The sequence below is a fragment of the Anolis carolinensis genome, chromosome 4 (genome assembly GCF_035594765.1).
Source record: "Anolis carolinensis isolate JA03-04 chromosome 4, rAnoCar3.1.pri, whole genome shotgun sequence".
NCBI classification, from domain to species: domain Eukaryota; kingdom Metazoa; phylum Chordata; class Lepidosauria; order Squamata; family Dactyloidae; genus Anolis; species Anolis carolinensis.
Genome location: NC_085844.1, coordinates 147,802,905 through 147,818,876, shown reverse-complemented (window position 1 = coordinate 147,818,876; position 15,972 = coordinate 147,802,905).

Below are 15,972 nucleotides of genomic sequence, written 5' to 3'. Positions count from 1 at the left end.
CTCAGAGAAGCCATTGAAATTCACAAGTAATATCAGTGGTGACCCCACCCCCAGTAAAAGATAGTTTATAATAGGGAACTTATAGTTTTGCCAAGGACACCAGGCTGGAATGATATAATAATAAGAGTTAAATGTTGGACAATTTGCAAAAGAGACTAACAACAACAAGGACCCTTCCCATGTTAGATAGTGTGTACATTTAATCATGGCTTTATGTCCTATATTGGCCTTCGGTGGCCAAGGGGATAAAAGCCTCGTGACTTGAAGGTTGGGTTGCTGACCTGAAAGCTGCCAGGTTCGAATCCCACCTGGGGAGAGCGCGGATGAGCTCCCTCTATCAGCTCCAGCTCCATGCGGGGACATGAGAGAAGCCTCCCACAAGGACGGCAAAACATCAAAAACATCCGGGCGTCACCTGGTCAACGTCCTTGCAGACGGCCAATTCTCTCACTCCAGAAGCAACTCCAGTTGCTCCTGACACGAAAAAAAATCATATATTTATAGCAGAAGGTAACAAATTTATTACTGGAAACGATGTCACAAAAGTCTGAGCCTCACCTGAGCTAAGAATTAACAACTCTGTTAATTAGTTCCTGCCCCAGTCAATGGCTGTAAAACAAAGAAACTCCAAGGCCTTTGTCTAAGGCTGGGCCAGAAAAATTATATTTCTAGGCTTTAGGAATATATATGTTATAATCTTGCACTTATTTCTCAAATCCAAAATGCATCCTTTCTGCCTACTACATATATCTATATCTACATATATTTAAATTATCATCCACCAGAAAGTCTTTCAAAAATATCCCATGCCCCATTTTGCTTCCTTTTTCCTTTGCCATTCATTTCCACTCTCTCTCTCTCTCCCTCATCAACTACCTAACCCATAATCCCCTCCCTTGTGCCGGATTCCCTGTCCCATCACCTGTGTTAACCCAGCCCCCTGTGGATATGGAGATCTAAGGATCTCCCCTCTTCACCCACAGGTTCTTTCTGTGTGTGTTTTCCTTCCCGGGGGGAGGGGGGGCTAGTGTCTAGATGTCCTCACCTTCCTGGACCCTCATGTGGGTGTCCCACTATCCTTTTCTATAATTTCATATTTCCTCCGCACAAGAGGACTAAGGGAGATAAGATCCCCTTAGGCAACCTTGTGTACCCCATCTGTGTGTAACCTCAAACCCATGGGAACCAGGTTCCCAGGAGAGGATACCCCTGTAAGTATGGCCCCTCATGTGTGTTTATGTATAATCTTGTTATGCTTTTGTATCACTTTATATACATTATTGGAGAAGTAACCAGCTGAAATCTTGTGATGACCTTTGCTTGCATTTTCATGTCCTGGGAAGGCTGGGATTTACCAGCTACCTTGAATGGAACCCATGCAAACCAGGTGACACAAGGGATAACCGGAGCCGGATGGACCACTCTTTCTTTGTGTCACTGCTTTGACACATAACATCTACCAACCTGGCATGGAGTTTCCAGTCACGAGTTACCATGCCACCATCTTGGAAAGGCTATTTTCCCCTTTTATTATTCCCAGCCACTGAACATTGACATGAACAATATTTCCGCCTGGTGTTCAGGACACTGGGCTTAATCAGTAACTAAGAGACAATAAAGGTTTTGGGACCCATCGGGGTCATTGTGTCCACACATCAGGGATACTTAATCCCATCATTGGCCATCGTCTCACCCATTGTGTTGTCGAAGGCTTTCATGGCCGGGATCACAGGGTTGTTGTATGTCTTTCAGGCTGTGTGGCCATGTTCCAGAAGTATTCTCTCCTGACGTTTCACCCACATCTATGGCAGGCATCCTCAGAGATTGTTCAGAGACTTTCCAGCACCTCTTTCATCATTGGACCGAGGGAAATTTACATACGAAACAGGCAGCACTCTCCCATTGGCTGTGGCGTGCCAGACTCCCGCCTTTGCAGGGAGACCTCATTGACGTCATTAAGGCTTGGCCAATCACGGGCAAGCTGGATCCAGCTGGGGGCAGTGGGAACTTTGAATCTGACATGTATAAAAATGCCTCTTTTGCTGTATAATGTATCTCGGCTTATTTTTGGCAAATATCACGGGCTGGCATCACTTTCAGCTGAAATTAAATAAAACACCTTGGTGGCTTCTACTTCAACTTGGTGAGATCTATTCTGCAATATTGGCTTCTTTTTCTCACCAGGCTTAACCCACAGCGGCCTGGATCTCACTATTCACTGCTGTTTTAAATAGCTCAACAACACAAGCATGTGGACAATTTCAACAGAGAAACCATGAAAATGAACAAAATCTGGCTACCATATTTTAAAAAACCTCTAAAATCAGGACAGTAAATAAAGAACAACATTCAGAAAACGGAAATTCCAGACAAGAAACAATCAGGGCCAGCAAAGGATTCCCTCGGGCAGTAAGCAGCCAGGCTTTGAATCTGCAAGGCCATGAAATACTAAACAAAGTGATAAATTGCAACATTCACACCTGCCTCAAACAGAGAAGAGTTCTTTCTCCCAACCTGGAATTTTCACAGATATATACATTAAACCCCACTTGCCTAGTTTCCAACGGACCTCACAACCTCTGAGGATGCCTGCCATAGGTGTGGGCGAAACATCAGGAGAGAATGCTTCTGGAACATGCCATAGCCCCGGAAAACTCACAGCAACTCAGTGATTCCGACCATGAAACCCTTCGACCACACAATTCTGGAATAGCTGTATTTACACATACATAATGAGATACTTTAAACATAAAATTCATTATGCTTCATATAGACATATGCATAGCCTGAAGATAATGCTATGCAGTATTTTGAATAATTTTGTGCACGGCACAAAGTTTGCATATTCATTTTCTCCATTGTCCTGTTACAAGGTTTGTCTTTATTGTTGGGTACATTCCTACATGCAGCTGTTATACTGTACCATGATCCCATGGGTTACGACATAAGTCTGGAATAGCTAGTTGCAATGATCACATAAGATGTGTGCTACTGCTTGTGAAAGCGGTCTTCAGAACTGATTCAACATGTGCATTGAAATAACACTATGTGGCATGGTTTTTGTTCCTGGGTTATAAATATCATTTCCTAATTGGTTCTATCATTAAAAATGGGAAAGGTTTATTAAACTGCAAACACTTTATTTTTGCAGGACATCCTGCAGCACATTTTGATATAGTTTTTCAGTGAATATCTCATAGAGTCTCAACCAATTCAACATAGTTTGTGGCAGCCACAAAAACTAAAAGTTTCTGGGGTATAACAACTAGATACAAAGTAAGTACCACACAATTAAACAGGAAATGACACTTTCAAATCAGGAACAGAACAAAAATCAAGTTTTGCTTCATAGTTTTGTAATAGTTGTGGCCAGATGGCTTTGGTGAGAACCATATCTCTGGCTTATTGGGAATGAACCAGTGGCCTCCAGGATTCCTCCTGACAGTGGGAACAGCTGCACAACTCATGGTTCTTCTATGGTTTGCCTGTCATTACATCCAGTCCCAAGTTGCTGGCTTCTTTCTTCCCTCTCTAAAAAGTCTGAGAAGTAACACCTGCTTTCTTATTGATTTATTCTGTGGCTTGTTGAGCACGAAACAAATCAGATTGCCAGGCTCACAACAATGGCAAACAACTGACAGCTGGAAGACTGGTGGATTTGTCACCCCAGCCTCTGAAAGGTGCAGTTTTAAATGCAAACAGACAATAGTCAGATGTTTCTTGATCTCAAAAGAAATGATTTATATTGGAAAACTAAGTAAAACTTGAAAGAAGAAAAATAGGAAAGAAAGGACACAAGGGGAGCTGTGAATGCCAGGAAACTGGAAAGATCAATGATGCAGTTACATTTCTTTGTATAGGTATACATAAAGGTGCCCTGTGGGGCGTTTCTAAGTTAACATCTAGCATAATTGATCAAAAGTGGCATATTCAAAAATGTATCCACAGGACATCGGACTGCCGAAGTGTCATAGTCATACAACACTATGTCCCTATGCTGGCCATTTAATGCAATTTCAAACTGGTATTGAAGAAAATGATTTCGCTATGCAGATTTATTTATTTATCGTGTCAGAAACAAATTGATACTACAGTTATAATGTATAAAAAAGCCCACAAACAAAGTTTAAAAATTGGCATTATGCTAAATGTTCTTTGACCAGAAGCTGGTCACTTGGCGTGCCTCTGATGTTACTGTAAGAAGGTCCTCCATTGTGACAGGGCTCAGACTGCATTATAGTAAGTGGTCTGTTGTTTGCTCTTCTCCACTCGTGTGTCGTGGACTCCACTTTGAAGCCCCATTTCTTAAGGTTGGCTCTGCATCTCGTGGTCCCAAAGTGCAGTCTGTTCAGCGCCTTCCAAGTCACCCTTTCTTCTGTGTGCCCAGGAGGGAGTTTCTCACCCGATCTCAGCCAGTGATTGAAGTTCCAAGTTTTAGCCTACCATTTTTGGACTCTTGCTTACTGAGATGTTTCTGCGAGTGTCTCTATAGATCTTAGAAAATTATTTCTTGATTTAAGGCTTCGGTTTGCTGGTTGATATCCGAACATAGGATGGGCCAGAGATGTCAATGCCTTGGTCCTTTCATTACTGGCTGCTACTTCCCGGCGAATATCAGGTAGTGCAATACTGACTAAAAAGTATAATTTCTCCAGCAGTGTTGGGCATAGACATCCTGTGATAATGCAGCAAGTCTCATTAAGTGCCACATTCACTGTTTTATGTGTGATGAGATGTATTCCACACCGGGCATCCATATTCTACAGCAGAGTAGCAAAGCGCAAGGGCAGATGTCTTCGCTGTATCTGGTTATGATCCTCAGGTTGTGCCAGTCAGGTTTTGTATGATACTATTTCTAGCATCCACGTTTTTTTTGATAATCAGGCTGTGCTTTTTGTAAGTAAGAGCATGGTCCAGAGTAACTCCCAGTTATTTTGGTGTGCTGTGATGCTCCAGTGGGATTCTTTAAAAAAAATTCAAAAAAATTGCTATGCAGATGATTACATAGGAAGCTCTGGAACCAATTTGAGGCCCAGAGGGTGATTACACAAACCACATAGCACCAATGCACATGAAGAGTTTTTGTGAGAGTTTGTCATCTGGCCAACGCCATTTGAAACTACCTTCAAACCACGTTAAATGGTCCGTATAGATGGGGCCTAAGTTGCTGCTATCTCTGATCATGCAGATGATGTGGGATAGCAGCCTCACGTAGAAAAGTCCCGTAAAATGTTAAACCTTGATGCAATCTTTCCTGATTTCACGCAGCCAGTTTGGAAGAAATATATGGAGACTGATAGAGCTGTAAATATGATTGGGCACCAAAAGAAAAAGGAAGATAAAGAGAAAGAGAGACTGTCAAAAGTGAGGCATTACTCTTGTATGAAAATTAGTGCCAAACTTTCCTGTTTTTTTCATTCCAGGCAAACTTTTCCTCCCATTGCATTTTAAACAGCCCTCCTTCCTTTCTTTTTTTAAAAAAATATGCTTTGTTTAATTCATTTTATAGATTCTGTTTTTTTATTTTTTTTTAAAAACAAGTCAATGTAAGTGTCTTTTAAACTGACACTATCTAAAGATATTGAGGTCCCCACACACAAGTTCCTGCACTCTGACATTTGGGAGTCATCAAATGAGACAGCGTAATGTCAGTTTGATATTTGTCACGCTATGCAAATATTAGCCGCATGTCAAAGTTCCAAATCCCATCTAAACGTAATACTTTCTCAGGTAGCCACAGACTTGTGAAAATGCTAAATATTTAAATCTGAGATGAATGTCTGTTCTTAGCCTTCACATTGCATTATTATTATGTGGGAAGTCAAGATCTCTTTTCCATTAAAAAAAAACCCCACACAATTCTTCCAATACCCTGCTATGTGAAAACTGAATTTTTATTATCAGCACTCTCACATAGTGTGTGCATCATAGCACACTTAGCCCTTTGCAGATTTCACTTAAGTATAGTAGGCTGGTATGCAGAAGGAGTATAGACCTAGAATTATCATTAGGCAAAGTTAGCCTATGGCAAGGCAGCAGCACCATTCTCTAAAGCAGAGGTTTCCAAACTGTGTGTTGGGACACACTAGTGTGTCGTCTGTAGTCCACAGGTGTGTCGCATGAAAAATGCTTGCCCTGCGCCCACAAACAAAGGCTGTCTGGAAAGAAGGCACATTCAAAGTCCTCCCAATAGACGGCCATCCAGTCCCAAGAGGAGACCTCACTGGACCCCAGGCAGTTTGTACTTCATTGGAGTTGGAAGACATCACCAAAAGGAATTTAGTACAACTTCCTTCTGCCATTAAGGAAGTACTGGTGTTGTTTAGGTGTAGATGCAGTTATAATTTGCACAAATTGCTGACTGGGTTGCAATAATTACCACTAAAATGGATAACTTTCTAATCAAGGGTTGGAATGGATTACCACAGTAATTATTTCATATTACAGTAGAATCTCACTTATCCAACATTCGCTTATCCAGTGTTCTGGATTATCCAACACAGTCTGCCTTTTAGTAGTCAATGTTTTAAATTCATTGTGAAATTTTGGTGCTGAATTTGTAAATAAAGTAATTACAGCATAGCATTACTGAGCATTGAACTACTTTTTCTGTCAAATTTGTTGTATAACATGATGTTTGGTGCTTAATTTGTATAATCATTACCTAATTTGATGTTTAATCGGCTTCTGATTATCCAACATATTCACTTATCCAACGTTCTGCCGTCCTGTTTATGTTGCATAAGTGAGACTCTACTGTATATTTATAATCGTATATTACCTGCTTAGAACTGGATTATATGAGGCCCCTTCTACACAGCTGTATAAAATGCATACTGAAGTGAATTATCTGGCAGTGTGGACTCAAGATAATCCAGTTCAAAGCAGATAATATAATATAATATAATAATATAAGATTATAAATGGGTAATATAGCTGTGTGGAAGGGCCTTGAGTCTACACTGCCATATAATCCAGTGCAAATTAGATAATCTGTGGAAGAGGCCTAAGTGAGGCCTAACTGTGCCTTGTAACTGGCAGCAATTGGATAAAAACAATTATGAAGATGATGATAATAATAATAATAATAATAATAATAATAATAATAATAATAATAATAATAATAATAATAATAAATCATCCGAAAATACATCACACAGTCTTAGACACTTGGGAAGTGTTTGACTTGTGATTTTGTGATATGAAATCCAGCATATCTATCTTGTTTGCCGTGTCATAATAAAATAATAATAATAATAATATAAGCATAGAATCCAAGAGTTTGGAGAGACCCCTAAGGGCCATCCAGGCCAACCCTTTCTACTATGCAGCAGGACACAATCTAAGCATTCACAACACATGAACAACGTATAAATACTATACAATGCTACACAGGGACATAGACCCCCTCTACCCTCACCACTTTCACAGTACACAAACAACCAAATGCATACTAAACATAAAGACAACCATACAACAGACATTCAATACCACCACTACCTCAACAAGTTCTCACCAACACCACCAGACAAGCCACAGCAACGCGTGGCCGGGCACAGCTAGTGTATGTATGTATGTGTGTGTGTATGTGTGTGTGTATATGTGTATATATATATATATATATATATATATATATATATATATATATATATGTATATGTATAAAAACATTTCGGCCTAGGACAAAGCAACAAAAATACACATCCCAGAAACACTAAACTTGGCAGCATAACCCCTCATCCATGCCTCTACGTTCATACAACAAAAAGAAAAGAAAAATAAAGTCCTAATTAGAGGGAGAGGAATAATTGTTTTTATCCAATTGCTGCCAGTTAGAAGGCTAAGCTCCGCCCACTTGGTCTCCTAGCAACCCACTCAGCCCAGGGGACAGGCAGAGTTAGGCTTCACTTAGGCCTCTTCCACACTGCCTATAAAATACAGATTATCAGATTTTAACTGGATTATATGGCAGTGTAGACTCAAGGCCCTTCCACACAGCTATATAACCCATTTATAATGGACTTAATGTAAGGTAAAACCTTTACCCTTTACCTTAACTACCACCAATTCCTCAATACTTTATTTCCCATACCACCATACTTCGCCACAGCAACGCGTGGCTGGGCCCAGCTAGTATATATATATAAATTTAATGTGCCTTTTTACTACGGAGTAAACAACAAAACCACTGAACCAAATCACACCCAATTTGGCCACAAAAGATATAGTCATTCAGTCTATGTCTTTCAAAGAAAAAAACCTAGAAAAATAAAGCCCAAATTATGATCGAGGTGACCCCCCCCCCCCCCAGGACTTTGTAAAAGATAGTTCAAAAATCAAGACTTTATGTTCTATATTTCATAATTTATAGTAGAAGGTGATTGAGACTTTTTACTGGAGTTTACTGTGGATTATCCCTGCACAGAAGGTGTTTGACCTTTTAGCCTGAGGCAAGAGATAACAACTTCCTTAATCTTTTCTTTAACCAGTGACAGAAGCACTTCCTTTTGTTTACCCAGACAAAGGAGTTAGCAAAGGGAAAAAGCCAGTTTTAAACCACATGCTTTACAATCTTTTCCCTTGGATCCTGGATTTTCTTATGAAACTTTATGAACTCTCGAACTTTGGGTGGCTGGGAGTGGGCAATATGATTTCTGATTCTATGAATGTATTCCTATATGTCTCCCTTCCCAAAATGCCTCAAATATGAAAAATAGAGTGACTGAGGTTTGACTCAGCTACTTGCAGACAGCTCCCCCCCCCTCTGATGGGCTGGAGTACCCTGCCCAGAGGAGATTATCACCTACTCTTGCATGGACAATTATTCAGGCTGTTCCTCCTTCTGAGTTCGGAGCAGGCCATCAGAAGGAAGAATAGCTCACCCTTCATCCACACAATTATTCAGGCTGTTCCTCCTTCTGAGTTCGGAGCAGGCCATCAGAAGGAAGAATAGCCCACCCTTCATCCACACAATTATTCAGGAAACAGCTCTCCCTTTGTCAATAAACCAGATCAGCGTGTCAGACAAATATGTAGATTGGACATATTGACTCATCCATCCTTTTCATAATCTGCTTGGCTGTCCATTAAGCGCTGCTCAGCCCGCCCCTCGTCCCTGATTGGTAGACTGTAGGAAGCCATCTGATTGGGGGGATTTTGAGCCACCCAGTCAAAGAGCCAATCAGAGTGGAACTGGGCGGGGAAAGGCGGGGAGGGAGATTTGAATTGCTCCGCCTGTCTTTTTGCTTATAAAAATTGCTGCAATGTATTATGTGACATGTCATCACGGCGAGCGATTGCGTCTTGACATCCGCGTCAGCTGACTCGAAATAAAGACAACTCGGTTCTCTCTTTTCAGGATTTGGGTGAGATTATTGTGGGAAATAGGGTTTTAATTTGCAGTGCCCCCGCTGGCCAGGATCGAATCCTGCGGTCAGAGGGCATCGGTTCGTCCCTGCTCCAGGGACAAACCCTAAATTTGCTCGACAACAATTTGGCGACCACGAACAGGGACAAGCTTGGGGTCCCAAAAACCAAATTTAACTCCAAAATCCCAAGCTGCTTCCTGGTCTAGAAGCTTTGAGCCAGGTCTCTCAGGAGAAACGTCTGGGAGGGGGACGCCCCTGTGAAAAGGACCCCTTGGTCCGCTCAGACCTTACTCCTGTCAAACCTAAGCCAGACCTCTAGCACAAAGAAGCGGGGGAGAGTGCATTGCGCGCCCCGAAGAGAGATTACCGACTTGAGGGGGGAATTTAAAAGAAAACCTAGGAAAAAACAAAAAAGCAGCCAGGAGGATTGCACCAAAACCTAGGTGGGAGGGGGTCTGAGGAAGAGGGAAATCTTTGGATCTCAGGAACAAATCCTAGTGAGGTGCGGGAGACATCTAGGCATGGAAGGCGAGGTGAGAGCAATCTAGTTTTGCCAAGCACCGCTTTGGACTGTGGGTTGTGGGATTTCCCTCCACTCCCATAGGCTTGGCATCAGGAGTAGTCAGTCATTCATTTCTGCGCACCGTACTCTTGGGGGACCGTCTGTGCTGGCTGGTGACCTGTCCCCCATTAACCTGTAGGGTAACAGGGGGCTGCGTTTGGAAAGAAATGGGTGCTTGCTCTTCTCGTCAGAAATGTCTCATTCCAAAGGAAACACCGCTTGCTAAGGTCCTGTCTGATTGGAATGAGGTTGCAGGAAGGTCCCTCCTGCCAGACAGGATGGTCAGATTCAGTGTAAGCCAAATGACCTCTCAGGCCCCAAGCCACTTGAGGGAGGCTGAGTTGGCCTAAAAATTGCCTGTTTCTGATCAAAATGCCAGGGGGAAGCTCGAGGGGGAGCAGTTCTCCAACTTTTGCCATGCAAGGAAGTTGGGGTCTCTGGCTCTCTTCCGGGGGCCCTCCTAGATCCTCAATCTGAGGAAGACCTAATCGACATAGTAGCTTGCTTCCCCTTGTCCTACCTCCCCATCCGCTTCCCTGCCTGTCCCTTTTTGCCCCCCTTTAGCCCCCACCTCCATCACCCCCAACAAAAAAACCCTCTCCAGACTCTTTCCCCCTCCTCCTCGCACCGTCCATCTTTCTCAGCCCCCATCCCAGCTGTTCCATTGAAGCCTGATGCACCCCCAAAATTGTATCTGCCCCTGCCACTCAACTCCTGCCACATTCTGAGTTTTCCTCAGATGGGAAGAATCACCCGACCATCCTCCCCCTCCTTCTCTTGCCCCCACCAGGCTCTCTCTCTGCGCTCATTCCTCTCTTGGAGAGAGAGGAGAAGGAGGGGCCGCGGGGAGATTGTGCAAAGAGGACCCTTTTTTTTCTCTTCCTGTTTTTGGAGGGGCAGAAAGGAGAGAAGATTCAGCCCTGAAGCCTGCCACCAAGATCTATAGTTCTCCAAGGATCCCTTCCTTCTTTCAAATCAAACCTTCTCCAATTTGAAATTCTGCCTTGCCTACCCTCAAATTGTACCCTTTTTTTCTTTTTCTCTCTCTCTCTCTTCCCCGGCCTGAGTGAAAATCTCTCTCTCAAATCTCAAATCCATTTCTCCTCTCCTTCCTCTCTTCCCACTTTCTAAAATCCCTTATTTCCCTTTGTTCCCATCTTCCAGACACTATCCCTAACGTTTTACCTCAGGGTTGTCTTATATTTTCCTTTGGTCCTTACAAATGGGGGGGCCAATCCTTTAGCCGCTTCTGTTTCTTAATTTCCCCTTTTCTTTCTCTCCCATCTGGGAAGCATGGCAAAGGATTTGGGTGGGGGGGGGGGGGGACTCCCAGAAAAGTGTTGGTTAAATTTTGTGTGTTTATGTAATGTGTGGACTGTAAACTCTTCTCTACTCACCCCTTTGCCTTAAAAGCCACCAGTGATATATAGTTTTCTGGGAAGGAGGGCTGGAATGGACTAGCTTAGTGCTATGCTCTCTCCCTTTTCTTCTGTGCCATCTCACCTCCCTATTTTCAAAGGTTCAAGCCCTAATATTTTGTGCCCCCCCCCCAGAGAAATCCTGCTGCTTCTGTGGTTTTAACATTTTCTTCTCTCTCTCTCCTCAAACCTCCCTTATCTTAGGGAGAAAGGGGGGTGGGGGTGGAAGAATGGATGTATTTTTCTATATGTGAGTTTTTTTTCTCTGTCTCTCTTCCACTTCATGTTTTCCTAGGCCAAAATGCGCTTCAACATTCTCCTTTTTCAAAGCTTTCTCTCCCCCCCCCTTCCTTCCCCTGTGAAGGGGACTCCCAGCATCCCCATTTCTCCTTATAAACATACAGTCAAAATCCTGGTTTACTTTTATAGTAAAGGCACTCTTTCACTCTCCAGTTCCCCAACAATCTCTTTTCTTCCTTTCGGGTCCTTCTCTCTCCCTTTCCCTGAGTGCATGCGTGTGAATGTTTTAAAAATCCCTCTAACTGCCTTTAAATATGAGGAGGGCACTACAGAGTCCAGGGGACCTTCCAGGCACAGCTGAAGAGATCCAGAGGACCGGACCCAACCATCTGACTGAGGACATCAGACCAGACTGCAAGACCCATAATCCATACCTGCCACCATGAACAGTTCTAAGACCTGGGTAAGGGCTCTCGGAGTGCGCTGTGGATTTCATGCAGCAGCTAGAACCCAGAGGCCATTGGAGATGGTCCTGTGAGGGTAAGCCCGGACCCCCAGTCACCCAGAAGAGACAGCCCCACCTGTGGCTGATCTGAGACCCCTATGGGGGAAGCAACACCATCTGCCTGACTCAGGGGCTAGAGGCTAAGACACTGCTGAAAGGATTCTTGCACATGGCAGGCTTTTATGGCCAGACCACCGTATGGTGCCCTCCAGCTGGCCTGGTTCTGCCCTGGCAAGGGGCTACTGAGTGCAGGTCTGCCTTTGACGCTGCCAAGGAGGCCCTCATGACATCACCAGGGGACAGAATTGGCCGCCATGGCAGGAGATGTCCCAGAAGAAGTGAACAGGATTCTACCAGTGACCACCATGAGGGAAGGATGTTCCGCCCTCACCAGAGCTGTGCCAAAGAAGGACCCCAGGACTGCTGGAGCCCTCACAAGGTATGAGTGACTTCCCTGACTAACCCCACCAGGGGAGGGAGGGGGGCTTATAATCTCTCCTTCTTAGTTTCCCTAGGTACTCTCTATCCCATCTTTTCTGTCTCCCCTGTTGGAGTGCTGGACCTGCCTGCGGTCACCAAGAGGCACCGTGCTGTGAAGTGGGATAAAAGTTGTGCCCAGTCTCCTCCCTCCCCAATTGCCAAGGGGGGGGGGCAGCCAGAAGAAGCCAGCGCCCCCAGGAGGCCAAAAGACCGCCGCCTGTGGCCAAGTGGAAAAATTCTACCACGTGCTTCAAATCGTCATCTTCTCCACTGGGGACCCACACAGGACCTCCACACGCTCCACGCTGACTACCCAAAGCCTCCACAAGCTTTGAACACCATTTCTACCTCCACCCATGCCCTATGACTCCAGACCAAGGGACATCTGCTTCAACACCATGGGATCACCCACCACTGGCTGAACCTCAGCTTTCACCTCTTCAAGCTCCTTCCCTCCAACAAAAAGGCACAATCTGATCTACCAAGGCAGAGGCCCTGCATGCAGTGAAATGTCGGGGCTTTGGGAAATGTTCATAGCCATTTCCAAGCCCCGAAGGGGGGAAATGTGATCGAGGTGACCCCCCCCCCCCCAGGACTTTGTAAAAGATAGTTCAAAAATCAAGACTTTATGTTCTATATTTCATAATTTATAGTAGAAGGTGATTGAGACTTTTTACTGGAGTTTACTGTGGATTATCCCTGCACAGAAGGTGTTTGACCTCTTAGCCTGAGGCAAGAGATAACAACTTCCTTAATCTTTTCTTTAACCAGTGACAGAAGCACTTCCTTTTGTTTACCCAGACAAAGGAGTTAGCAAAGGGAAAAAGCCAGTTTTAAACCACATGCTTTACAATCTTTTCCCTTGGATCCTGGATTTTCTTATGAAACTTTATGAACTCTCGAACTTTGGGTGGCTGGGAGTGGGCAATATGATTTCTGATTCTATGAATGTATTCCTATATGTCTCCCTTCCCAAAATGCCTCATATATGAAAAATAGAGTGACTGAGGTTTGACTCAGCTACGTGCAGACAGCCCCCCCCCCCTCCGATGGGCTGGAGTACCCTGCCCAGAGGAGATTATCACCTACTCTTGCATGGACAATTATTCAGGCTGTTCCTCCTTCTGAGTTCGGAGCAGGCCATCAGAAGGAAGAATAGCCCACCCTTCATCCACACAATTATTCAGGAAACAGCTCTCCCTTTGTCAATAAACCAGATCAGCGTGTCAGACAAATATGTAGATTGGACATATTGACTCATCCATCCTTTTCATAATCTGCTTGGCTGTCCATTAAGCGCTGCTCAGCCCGCCCCTCGTCCCTGATTGGTAGACTGTAGGAAGCCATCTGATTGGGGGGATTTTGAGCCACCCAGTCAAAGAGCCAATCAGAGTGGAACTGGGCGGGGAAAGGCGGGGAGGGAGATTTGAATTGCTCCGCCTGTCTTTTTGCTTATAAAAATTGCTGCAATGTATTATGTGACATGTCATCACGGCAAGCGATTGCGTCTTGACATCCGCGTCAGCTGACTCGAAATAAAGACAACTCGGTTCTCTCTTTTCAGGATTTGGGTGAGATTATTGTGGGAAATAGGGTTTTAATTTGCAGTGCCCCCGCTGGCCAGGATCGAATCCTGCGGTCAGAGGGCATCGGTTCGTCCCTGCTCCAGAGACAAACCCTAAATTTACTCGACAACAAAATGAGAAAGAGCTGTTTTCCCCCTTTAGAAATGGCTCAGAAAGGTAGGCCCCGCCCCCTTTAGACCCCGCCCCCTTCATATCCTAGCAATTCCCTCAGCCAAAATGGTGCCCAGGGCACAGTGCACTTAGGCCTCATCCACACTGCCTATGTAGAAGGGGCCTCATATAATCCAATTCTGAGCAGATAATAGAAGATTATAAATATAAGATCTAATAATTACTGTGGTATAATAATACAGAACAATATCTATATATATAAAAGAGTGATGGCATCAGGGCAGCGGACAAAACAACAAAACTACAGGCCCCCCAACCTTGAAATTTGACAACACAACCCATCATTCACGGCTCTAGGTTGATACAACAAAAAGAAAAGAAAAATCAAGTCCTAATTACAGGGAGAGGAATAATAGTTTTTATCCAATTGCTGCCAGTTTGAAGGCTAAGCTCCGCCCACTTGGTCTCCTAGCAACCTACTCAGCCCAGGGGACAGGCACAGTTAGGCCTCACTTAGGCCTCTTCCACAGATTATCAGATTTTAACTGGATTATATGGCAGTGTAGACTCAAGGCCCTTCCACACAGCTATATAACCCATTTAGAATCTTATATTATCTGCTTTGAACTGGATTATCTTGAGTCCACACTGCCATATAATCCACTTCAGTGTGCATACTAAACATAAAGACAACCATACAACCGACATTCAATACCACCACTAGCTCAACAATTTCTCACCAACACCACCAGACAATGCCACAGCAACGCGTGGCCGGGCACAGCTAGTAATCTCTAAAATCTGGACAGTAAATAAAGATCAACACTCTAAAAACAGGGAAATTCCAGAAAGGAAACAACCAGGGCCAACTAACACCTCCCAACAAAGAATTCCCCCAGGCAGGAAGCAGGCAGACTCTGAAGCTGCAAGGCCATTAAATGTTAATCAAGGTGGCTAACTGCAGCATTCATACTTGCTGCACCCAGACTATTAATTGCTATTCAACCTGGCCAACCAAGAATTCCACAAGGTAGAAAGTGGTCATGCTTGTAAGCAGCAAAGCAAGCAGCAGTGCTGTTCAATCTGGCCAACCAAGATTTCCCCTAGATAGAAAACCCCCAGACTTGAAGTCATGAGGCTATTCCATCCCATTCAACCTGGCCAACGAAGGATGGCCCTATATAGAAAGCGGCCAGGCTCTGAAGCAGCAAAACTATTCAGTGCAGTTCAAGCTAGCCAACCAAGATTTCTCCTAGATAGAAAACCCTCAGGTTTTGAAGCCACGAGGCTACTCCATCCCATTCAACCTGTCCAAGGAAGGATGCCCCTATATAGAAAGCGGCCAGGCTTTGAAGCAGCAAAACTATTCAGTGCAGTTCAAGCTGGCCAAACAATGATTCCCCTACAAAGCAAATAGCCAGGCTTCAAAGCAGCTCTCTGATTGAGGGTGCTACTCCAGTTGCCAAACAAGGATTACCCTAGCTATAACACAGCCAGGCACTGAAGCTGCAAGGCTATTCAGTGCAATTCAACCAGGTCAACAAAGGATTAACCTTGGTAGTAGACAGCCAGGCTTTGAAGCAGCGATACCACTCTGTACTATTGAAGCTGACCAACCAAAGATTCCCCTAGGTAGCAAGCAGCCAGGCTTTGAAGTAGTGAGGCTATTCATTGCAATTCTAGCAGCCCAAAAAAACATTCCC